The sequence below is a fragment of the Alosa pseudoharengus genome, unplaced genomic scaffold (genome assembly GCF_046254945.1).
Source record: "Alosa pseudoharengus isolate Yale_2024_CS ecotype anadromous, Long Island Sound unplaced genomic scaffold, YU_APseudo_1.1 YU_APseudo_1.1_scf_13, whole genome shotgun sequence".
In the NCBI taxonomy this organism is placed as follows: Eukaryota; Metazoa; Chordata; class Actinopteri; order Clupeiformes; family Clupeidae; genus Alosa; species Alosa pseudoharengus.
The window spans coordinates 31,521,831-31,534,076 of NW_027468598.1; positions in this window are offsets into that span (position 1 = coordinate 31,521,831).

The following is a 12,246-nucleotide window of genomic DNA, read 5'->3' on the forward strand; positions in this document are numbered from 1 at the left end:
GACACGGAATGCTTCCTTCGCTTGGGAATGCTGACCATTTGATTGCAATGGATTAAGAGCGAGAGAGACAGAGGGAGAGAGAGAGAGCGCGAGAGAGCGAAAGAGAGAGCGTGGGCTGCCATACTATCCGGCTTTCGGATCGCGGAGCTCAAGACGGGAGAATCACCCTGCATTCTGCATTTGCAGAAAGTTGAAGGTGAATCCATCGTGGCTTTGTGCTTTTGTACATCACCGTGTGTTACGTGTTTTGTGTCACTGGTGCAGTTCGACTGGGAAGTATGCCTCGCCTGTGTTCTGCAGCATCCACTTGTCTTATGGAAGCTTTTGGGGTAGAGTACGTGTATTAATAGGCACCTCTATCAAATCGCCCGACGCACGTTGTATGGATACTTCTCAAGGACGTGGCCGAGGAGCAAAAGAGGTAGAACGAGGCGTTACATTTCAGCACACACGAGACTGCGAGAATGGCTACACCCTCTCGGGAATAGAAGTTGAACACCTTGGCGACTGTACCACCCTTGTCTGTCAGTGCATATAGCCTGTGTGACAGACATTTTTGGCCGGTAACGGAACCTGGAGCGCTTCTAGTGTTTGGATGTGTTTGCTGCGATCTGCCATTTCTCCACCATCTGCTAAACCGTATGAATTTTCCTGAAATTCGTTCCAATATATCTGTAGCCATTTCACTAACTCCGAAGGCGCTGGCTGATCGTTTCTTGTCTGAAGGAACGAGGACGAAAGTTGGTCCCTTCACCTTTGATATTACACGCCTTTGCCAGCGGATCCGACTTCTCCAGAAAGCCCGGGAGATTAGACTCAAGGTAATTGAAAACATGTTTGTGGTGTTAAATGTACGGTGTCGAACACCCACCAGATGTCTGCAGGTTCTTGAGATGGAAAAGATATCGTGTGTGTGTTTGTGTGTGCTTGCTGTGTGTGTAGGTGTGTGCGCGCGTAAGGCGTGTGTGTGTGTGTGTGTGTGTGTGTGCGTGCGTATAAAGAGACAGACAGAGAGAGAGAAAGAGAGAGCGAGAGAGAGAGAGTGTGTGTTTAGAACAGCGTAAAGCATTGTGAAACTGTTAACGAGCAGCTATGTCATATTCTTGTTGCATCCTTTTTGTCACAATATGGGTGTCGGATAAATCGAATTCATTATTTGTATTCCCAACCACCGGCTCCACTGTGTAGCTCTCCGTGGGTGTTCATGGCAATAACACCTATCAGCAACCTTCCGAAATTAAGGCGCGCCAGATCGAAGGGTAATGCTTGTAACGATATATCAAGTACTACAATTAGATTGGGATAATCAGTCGTTACTGTCTTTGCTGCGTATAGTGGAAAGCTTTTGATTTAGTAAACCTTTTTGAGTTTACGGGATAATGTTTTATGAACGTCCTGTTCAAGGTGGTATCGTGTGCTTTGCTGAACTGCCCTGGACATTAGAGCAAAACGCCGCAATGTCAATCGGGAATATACGGGCAGGGATTTAGGACCATGGACAGCACCTGTGTTAGCTGTGACAGAGGGCAAAGCTTCATCTGGATGGGATGTGCTCTTGCAGCCAAACTGTCTTTTCGCTGAGAATTACATAAGGACCCCTAATGATTCCTTCCTTGCTGTGTTCGACATTGTGACTTCTATTTTGGATTTTCACACGCAGACTCTCTTGCTCGCACGCTCTCTCTCTCCCTCCCTATCTCGCTTTCTATGTCCCTCTCTCTTCTATTTTCTTCCCGTCTGTCTCTGCAACCGCCCCCCCCCCCCCACACACACACACAAACACACCACCACCATCACACACATACACACGCGCGCGCGACGATTCTTACATTCATGAAAAGTGTTCTAAAACAATATTTCAGTCACACAGTATATCTTCAATTTTCTTTTAGACGTGACGCGTGGAAACAGGAAGAAATGCATGTCAATTACCACTTGCCTTGTGCTCGTGACAAAGCGTGCGTGCCCTTCCTTGAGCACCTGCTAGCTGTAGCTGGGAGCCCAAAACGCACCAGCTGGCTTGGCAGAGAATTGGAAGGTGTGCATGGGTGGCATGAGGGAAGCAAAACAGCGGCAGACCTTTTGACACTGCAGTAGTGTTTTCACTCTCTGCCCAGCTCCCCGAGCTGAACGCTCTCTGCTCTGTTATGTGCTGTGCCGTGCAATCCAGTTTGGGAGAGATGATTGGCCTCCAGGATCGGCCTTACTGTCTGAGGATGTCTTCAGGCTGCCTCCGGTGCAGGGCCTGCCAATCACAAAGCCTCCCAGCATTTGTTTGGTGATGTGTGTGTGTGTGTGTGTGTGTGTGTGTGGGGGGGGGGGGGTATAGACACACCCAAGTGCTGGATGAAGATGGAGTAATTGCATTTTTTTGTCTAGCACTTTTTCTTGAATTCTTCCTCTATTCTTATCATCACTCACTCCTGCTCTCCATTCCTCTCTCTCTTTCTCTCTCCCTAGTCTTTTCACCTGCTTGTGTTATCTGTATTGTTTTTCCCATCTCTCCCCTTTCCTCTCCAATCTCATTCTATCTATCTATCTATCTATCTATCTATCTGTCTGTCTGTCTATCTATTTATTCAATTCAATTCAATGTTGCTTCATTAGCATGACTGTAGGTACAGTTTTACCAAACCACAAAACAAAACAGCATAACAATTTCTACAATTACAAGAACATTAAGAAGAAAAGAATAAATGGTAAAAACAAATTGTACATCTCACAAAGAAACACACACACACACACACACACACACTTGTCATGGCCTTCACCCTGCCTCACCCCACGGTGTGGTAACCCCCCCCCCCCCCCCCCCGCTATCTCCCTTCCCCTGAGGGTTACTCAGGACACTCTGTCTGTCAGAGTGTGAATTTGAAGAGGAGTATATTAGTGTTAAACAGACCCACCACCAGCCTCTGCCAACACACCGAAACACCACCCAACCCCCCTCCCTTCCTCTTCCTCCCTCTGCCAACCCCGCCCTGCCCAGCTCCCATCGTCTCTGCTGCACACACACTCTTTGTCTCTCTCACACACACACACACACACATACATACACACACACACACACACACACACACACACACACACACAGGCACACACACACACAGGCACACACCCAACCCCACCCTAACCCAGCAGACATCCTTGGCTTTAGACAGGAGTGCAGAGGATGACTATTTTCTGCAAAAGACAAAGGTCCCTGTTGTGCAGCATGAGACATGGGAAGCAAAATAAAGCATACTAGAGCATTTTGAAAAGGCTTTAAGGGAATTGATGATACCATTTGTTCAATATTCGATCTAAGCATGCCTGGTCAATGGATTGCAGCCATGAGATGCCTTCAAGCATTGACCGGTCTCCACAGCAGTCAGTGTTCCTGATTGGAGACCCCTGCCGCTGCAGGCCATTGAACAGGGAGGAGAATGTGTAGTGTGCCTAGTGCCTAGTGTAGGCTACATTGTACTATAGCGGTGGTGAACGAAGTACACAGATCTCGTACATGAGTGAAACTAGAGATACCTTTGATAAAATAATACTCCAGTAAAACTACAATTCCTCCTTTTAAATGTTCACTTGAGTTCAACTACAAAATGACTTGCCTTGATACAGTATGTACTTATGCATCAAAAGTAAAAGTATTGCAGTTTATGATGCCGTTAATGTTATATAGACACGTTATGATGGCTGACTCACAGTGTTGATTGAATGGTGCTGCTAAATCAGTATCTGAAGAATCAGTGAAGAAAGGAAAAATATGCTTCAAGTATACATACAGTATACCCCAAGCATTGGCAACTGACAGGTTTCCCTTTTCAAATCATCAGTTGAATGGAGCCATGCTGATAGCGACAGCTATCATCATTATACTGATGATGTTGTGTTGTTTGAGACATGTGATGAGGGTGGATGTGTGAATGAAGCTGTGGGGAGGGAAGGCACAGACATGTGAGTTGTCTGTCAGCTTTTCATAATCAAATAAAGAGTAGCCTCACACTCCTTCCTCTTCTAACCCAATTAGCCTATTATCTGACCTTTCCTCAATATTACATGTGTAGCTTTGTTCAGCTTTATTGCCTGCATCTGGTACTATAAATGCTCTATCTGACCCAATGAACTCCGCTCATTTGCTCAATGTTCAAGGCTGTTGCAAAAACTGAAAACAGAAAGGAGTGTGTGTGTGTGTGGGCACTCCTGATGTACTGTATTTTATGATATAATGCTAGACAGCTGAAGTGTAGTGGTGTACGCACATCTATACTGATTCTACAGGTGCTGGATACTAGAAATACTGAGTAAAACAAAAGAAAAGATATTCGCACAGTGTGTCTAAAGCTCTGAGTGGTCGAAACATTGTGTATCACCCACCATTAAACTGGGAGCTTTAGACACATCATGCTAGACAGCGCCTTGGTTTGGGCATACACTCCCTCAGTTTGATTTCAGTCCATTTTTCTTTAAACGAACATGACAACTTAGATTTAAATAAGAGGATACACATCCTTCTCTTCTCTGTGTACGCAATAACCCAATCTGACAACGTTAGCCTAGCTTAGCTTAATTCACTGGAAGTGGTTTAGACCAGTTAGCCCAGGGGTCCCCAACCTTTTATGTACCATGGACCGGTTTGATTCCCATTTTTTTTTCACGGACTGGTGATGGTGGGGGGGGGGGGGGTCGGGGGTTCCATGTTCCATATGTGTTGTGCATGCATTACTTGAAAAGAACTAGCTCCAGTTATGTATGAACAGTGAAGGTAACAAACTCTTAAAAATTTAAAAAAACGTGAACTTGAAGAAGTGAATATGTAACAATATGAACTATGAAAATTGAACAACTTGAAGCTACATCTATCATGTGTGAACATGCTTAACAAAATATGGTAACAAAACATGGGAACTAAATGTGCATTACGAATACAGTGGGAGCCCTGTGCTTGTTTCCCTGCAACAAGAAGGTTCCATCTGGGGGTGATGGAAGACAGTGACACCCTCAGTGTGTTTGAAATGTCCAGTCAATTGCGCAATTTGGTCTTAGTTGCAGTCATTGCCGAAAACCCGCCCTCGCATAGATACGTGGTGGGAAATGGTAGCAACATTTTCAACGCTTTTATGGCTATCTCGGGATATTCTGCTTTGGGTTTCATCCAAAAACCCGCCAGAGAGGTTTCCGCATAGCCTACACACTCTTAAGACCACCGTCATTTGCAATTTCGATCTTCCTCCTGAGCTGACAATTTAGGACTATTCGGGATATTGACAAATGGGTTGAGGACCCACTCATTGGTGGATCTTTGGAGGATGGGAAGTAACGCTCAAACTCATTTGAAAGCGCAACAAGGTGATCGCGCACCAGCTGCGAGAGAAAGGGCCCTGCCTCAGTCTCTCCCAAAACCCCCACTACTGTTTGGAACATATCAAATACACCCCAGTCCACTCGTCGTCCCCACAAATCAAGCTTGGCTTTAAATGCAACGACATTATCTGCCAGTTTAAAGACAGTCGTCATTCTCCCCTGGAGTGACAGGTTGAGGTCATTAAGCAACCCGAATATGTCACACAGGTAAGCGAGTTTTGACACCCAGTCCTCATCACTAAAATATGCAGCTAACGGTGACTTTTTTTCTGTAAGAAATCTCTGCAGCGGCTCTTGCAACTCAAACACTCTGGCCAATGACCTACAACCAACCAACTTGGATAGCGTACCACGGTGACCCATTCACCCTCTCTAACAACTGTGCCTCAATATCCTCTGACATATCATCAATTCGTCTATGGACAGTCCTTGCAGAAAGCAGTACCTGAGCTATTTTTTTAGCTGCAGCCCCAAGGAGTTCATTGCACATGTCTTTAGCAGCAGGCAGAATTAACTCTTCCCCAATAGTAAAGGGCTTCTTAGATTTAGCAATCCGACGGTATGAGGCTTTTAGCGCAGCCACGTTCACCGATGTGGTTGCTTTACGCACTAGTTTTTTGTCCTTCTTGCTCGCGTTTCTTACGCTCAAAGAACTTAAGGGGTTTGTCTTTAAGTGTAGGATGCTTGGACTCTAGATGTCGAATTAGCTTTGATGGTTTCATTGCTTCGTTTGACAACTTATTGCCAAATACCACACATAAAGGACTTGGTGCATGCGAGTCACCGGTCTCTAAATATGACTCGTCATATTTCATATTGAATGACCACTTCTTTTTCTTTGAGGTATCTGGCTCACCATCGTCAGTGGGTATTATTGCGAATGTGACATTATTGCGAATTAAATTGAGTTTATTTAGTTTGCATGCATTTTTAAAAAAAAACACAAAAAAACGGCCAGGTTAGGAATGTTATTAGCCTATACCTAAAAGGGATCTATTGGCTAACTGGTCTAACCCACTTCCAGTGAAAAGCTGGTGTGTTTCATTAGCTTGAGCACAGTTAGATAAGTCCAGTAAGTCCGTGGAGAGGACGGGGAGGGGTCAGGGGATCCAGAGTCACAGGTTCATGACCACTCTGGTGGAATACACCGCCTCCATGCTAGACGTCTACAGCAAACCTTCTGTGGCCTCTCACGGAGCTATTCACACATATATGGACATGCATACGTACACACACACAGACACACCCACACACAAACACACAGACAGGTTTCACAAATACACCCAAGCCTCCTCCACATACAAAGGTAAACATGAAACGCACACACACACACACACACACACACACACACACACACACACACACACACACACAACCATTCAGACATTTTCTAATCTCTCAAAATGCTGATAAACAGCACAAAAAATCATACAAATGAGATGTCTCTCTCCCTCTCCCTCTCTCTCTCTCTCTCCCAGTGCAGTATCTGAGCATCTCTTTGTGTGGCGTTTTCTTGCTGTAAGTTGAGCTGGTGCTGGATCTCTCTGACTCAGCGTTTTCAGACCAGCGAGGCCGCCCTCATGCTGGGGCTGGACTACCGGCCACAGAGCAGCTGACTGATGCACGCCAGAGCTGGCTCCAGTCTGGCCCAGATGTGGCATTCACCCAGCTCAAAAAACAGTGCCAACTCTGCTGAACAAACAGATATGACCCAGGTCTGGTTCTGAGTTGGCACTGGAGTGGCATCTGCCCTGCCTAAAACGATGCCAATTTTACTGACCAATATACGTGGCCAGAGTCTGGAGTTGGCATGGATGAGATATTTGCCTAGCTCAAAACAGTGCAAATCCGGCTTACCAACAGATATAGCCCGGGTGAGGCGCGGAATTGGCCGGCCCAAAACAAGTCTGGCAGAATAGACAGGATCGTTGCAGAGAGTGTAACCATGCTAGGCAATGCACTGTGTCCTCCTGCTTGCCTTACCACTTAGCTGGGGCATTTGGTGCGGTGTGGTCAGACTGAATAAAGTGTTTGTTAATGCCCCAGAGAGCTGGGTTTGAGGCCGAGGAAGGGGGGGGCCCAGGCAGACACAGAGCTGGCTGTCGAGGAGGGAGGGAGTTGTGGGGTGGGGCGGGGCGGGGCGGGAGGCCTGGGAAAGAAAGCGAGACAAGAAAGGAGACGGAGCCTCACATCTGAAAGAGCTCCCAATTATCTCCATCTCCGCCGTGTGATCAGTGGGGAGGACGTCTGTTTGATGGTGGGGATATAAATAGTCTTTCTCTCTCTCTCTCTTCTCTCTTTAGCCGTGTGGCGTGAAACCTGGGAACGTCTCGGTGAGACGGATGAGCTCCACTGAGTCACGCCGCGTGCGTACTCGCCTGTCGGAGGGCATGCGTGAGACGCCGCCGCCGCCGCCACACTGTGTGTTTGTTTCTCTCTCGCCGCTCGCTCAAATGACAGATTCCTTGTGCTGACTAACCGTAAAATAGACAAACGAGATAGCTAAAAAAAAAAAAAAAAAAAAAAAAGAGAATAAAGAAAAACCTGTAGATCCGCTCGCTCGGGGTGTAAATGGCTTGATGAGGCCCTCTTTGGTGCGTTGTCGGGGAATAATGACTCGTGTTTATCCTTGAGTGAGTGGCGAGGTGCGCTCCACCGTGCACAAACAACGCTGCCCTCTTATCTGCGCCTATGAGCTCGCTTCCAGAGCTAAACACAGTGACTTTACACGCATGGCTTCTTGTGCAGAAACCCAAAAGGTACACAGAGGGACACACACACACACACACACACACACACACACACACACAGGAGTATTCATTCATTAAATAGTCATGATGCGGTTCAGGGTAATATGCTGAAAGCCCCAGGAGAACCCAAGGAACAGGGCTAGTGGTGCAGTATCTGCCTGGCATGCAATGCCTCTGAGTGGGACTGCTTTGCCTTATCACGGCTGCGAGTGCCTCCCTCTGCTAGGAGTGATTTGCATTTGCAGTCAAACCAGAGGGGAGGTTTTTAAATAGCTGATCGGCTAATTGAACCATGTAGTTATCAAAGTCTGAGATAATGGTCCTTCACTTTATGTGATGGAATTGTGCTTGTCATATGCAGGACACAGTTTGATTAAGTATTTAGATAGCAGAGCGCTCCTGCTCAAACACCATTTGTTCATTCCGAATCGGGCCTGGGACTGTTATCGAGGCAACTGCCGCCTGGGTTGGCTTTCAGTTCAACTCAGTTCAGTTTCACTTACACAGGCCCAGGGACAATTGAAATAGTCTCAAGGCTCTTTACAGAGCACAGAACCTGAACCCACTGGGACAAGCTTTAATGCGACAGTGGCAAAGAAAAAGCTCCTTTGCAATAATGGGAAAACTTCGAGCAGAACCTCTGCTCTTAAAGGGGAGAGCTATCTGCTTGGGGATGGTCAGGTAGAGAGACAGGGACAGAAGCAGAGAGGGGATTAGGGAGGGGAGGGGCGGGGGGGGGGGGGGTGAAGCAGGGAGAGAGGAGGAGCAGAGAGATCCAGGAGTGTTGGATGCAGTATTCTCCTTATGTAATACCCATGATGCATTTTTGCATGACAGTATGTCAATTCTCTCAGTGATAATAATGTCCTCTGTGACACAGTAGTCCGCTCCGCACTCCACGTGAGAGTTACTGTTGGATTCGTGTGTGTGTGTTTGTGTGTGTGTGTGTGTGTGTGTGTGTGTATGTGTGTGTGTGTGTGTGTGTGTGTGTGTGCGAGAGAGATCCGAAGAGAAGGGTTTGTGTGCCAAGGGAAAGGACGTCGAGGAAAAAAAAGTGTCTTTCCCCTGCTTTGGCTCCAAGATAAATGTTCTTGCACTCATATATAAAACACATGCACTGAAGGGACATGTACTGCCTTTGGACATTTTCTAAATGCACACCATGAAGAAGTAATTTTCCTTTTGTTGTTTCCCCAACCAATATGTGCTCTGACATGGTGCCTTAGTCCATATTTCCATTCTAAATGTATTCACTAGTCACCTAAAATAGTTTTAGCTGGATGAATCCACTGTTAGTCTAGAGCTTGCTTGAAAAGCATCAAAGCTTTATCATCAGAAAGGCATAACAGATAGCACTCACTCACCTCTAATCTCCTACCCTGATCTGTGGACCCTGAACCACATCCTCCTGAGCACAGATCGCTTGCTTACTGTAGCTTCCCACCGCAATCCTTCATCAATCTGCCACACCGACCCCACCACCACCACCACCACCACCACCACCACCTGCTAGTCATCCACTTCCACCTGCCATAAAGCCTCATTCGCACCCAGGAGAAAATGAGCTAAGGAGGTGCTCATTCCAGTGATGGACATGTACGTTTCCATGAAAGTGGGACAATTGCGCAATTCATTTGCCAAGGGAACAGAGCTAGAAATGGGCTGTTTCATCTCGAAAAAAAAAAACGAGAATAGCATTATGTGCTCATTGACTTAAAACCCAAACGCACCGCTAATGTGAAGTTTATGTTGAAGTCAGAGCCATTTCCCAACTCGGATGTGTTTTTTTTTGCCCCCTCTGAAAGTGAACGAGGGCGCATGGGTGGGAGTATAATTCAATCACATAATGATGAGCAGTAACTCACTGTGGAGCACCAGAGATGTCTGATTCCTGCATTATGGCTGCACCATGAAGCCCAATGGGCCGTGAGGCTTTTATTGAGCTACACGCAGGGGCCCCCAGATGGAAAATTAACACTGTTGGAAGGCAAAGGAGGAGTGTGTGTGTGTGTGAGTGTGTGTGTGTGTGTGTGTGTGTGTGTGTGTGTGTGTTTGTGTGTGTGTGTGTGTGTGTGTGTGTGTGTGTGTGTGTGTGTGTGTGTGTGTGTGTGTGTGTGTGTGTGTGTGTGTTTGTTTGTGTGTGTGTGTGTGTGTGCACCTTTCAGTGCAAGACTCGTATATTTGGGATGTCAGTACTGCAGGGGATATGCAATGTGGGTCTTCAGTTGGTATGTGTATGTGTGTGTGTGTGTGTGTGTGTGTGTGTGTGTGTGTGTGTGTGTGTGTGTGTGTGTGTGTGTGTGTGTGTGTGTGTATGTGTGTGTATGAAAGGCGTTTGTCTGAGTCTGTTATAGTGTTTGGAAGATGTGTATATTTGCAGAATATGTTTGGGATAGTTCTCTTAGGTTTGATGATGTTTTAGTGAGTGGTTGTAGGTGTGTGGGTGGGGTGGGGGTCGGAAGGGTGAGTGTTTATGTGTGTGAAGACCTTCTGGTATGAGACAGAGAGGGAGAATGAAGAGGAGAGAAGATAGTTAGAGCATGTGGATGTGTGTGTGTGTGTGTGTATGTGTGTGTGTGTGTGTGTGTTGACTGACTGTATGTGTGGATGCGAGTGTGTTTATCCTTGTGTGTGAAGCCAGAGTTCTCGTCTGTGCTTCTCTTCTTTCCACTCTCCCCTCTCCCCCATCTGAGACACATTTCCCCTGACAAGATGGATGGAGTTGGGCCTGGAGGCAGAAACAGACCAAGGCTCAGAGGATGATGAGTCTGTTATACTACCGCAGGGTTAATGTCCACATCCTTTCCTCTTCCTCTCCATCCATCCATCCATCCATCCATCTATCCATTCATCCCTCACTCTCTCCTTCTGGCCATTCACTACCATCCATTTCTCCCTCTTTGCCCTTCTGCCAGAGATAGACGCCAGTTGAAAGTTTCAGGGGTAATAGTGCTTTCTGGGACAAGGCCGGTGATTACCAAATGACATCTCCAAGGATGCATGCCTCACTGTCCCCATGAATAGGCCCCACATGTGCAAAAAGAGAAAGAGAAGAGAGAGAGAGATAGAGAGCGAGAGAGAGAGAGAGAGAGAGAGTGAGATGGAGGAGAGTGATGGATCCTTGCCAATGATGGCGTGACAGCTCTCGTCATGGCGTCGTCGGCTCGCCTCAGACTTGGCAGGCTGCACCTGGTGACTTCTGCGCTCCCTCAGGAAGCCATTAGCCTGATACCTCAACCGACAGGAGAGGTGACGAGCACGGGCCGGGTCAGAACTGCATCGGGGCCGGATGCGTTTTTTCAGAGTCGGCTGCTGTCAGAGTGGAAGAGAGGAGACCATTATTGCTCCCTTGCCTGGCCATTTCAAAGAACGATTGTGTGACTTTTTTTTATCTATAGCAGAGTGCTTTCAGAGGACTCAGGCCTGTTCAGAACCATCAATGGCTTTCAAAGTGAATTATATGATTAAATGTCTAAGTTCTCTTCAAGAGACATTAGCCAGTGCTTTAAGTGATGTGGTCAAACCATTCATGTAAATGACCATATGTAGCATAATGTAAGATCATTAAGGGTTTTAAAAGTCCTCCTTTTGGGTTTCGTCTGAAACATAAACATTAACGTGTTTTACTAGAACTGGCATATGACTTACATGACCATTTCATAAGCGTAGCATGTTATGTTGCCATGTTATGGTGTGCTACTACACACTTTAGCCTGTTACAGAGGCCTCATGCTTAAGACAGTGTTCAGCCAAATTCTGTTTTGTATCAAAATCAGCAGGAAGTCAAATTTTTGTTAGGGGATCTTGACTCTCTTACACCCCACTGTTAAAGGCATTGTTTTACTCTCTCTCTTAAAGACAGTGTTAAAGGCAGTGTTTAACTCTCTCTCTCTCTCTCTTAAAGCAACACCAAAGAGTTTTTTGTACCTTAAAATAATGTTTCCAAAATTGTTTCAGTGGTTCATCAACTTGTAACAGGGTGAACAGCACTTCTGCATTCGCTTTGCGGCCCTCTATCGGCTATAACCGCACTATGTAAGTTTGCCAGATCGGGTAGCGGATCTTTAGTTCGATGGAATGAGACATAAGAAACTACAAATTTGACAATACATCTTACTTTAATAAAATCATGCAACATATT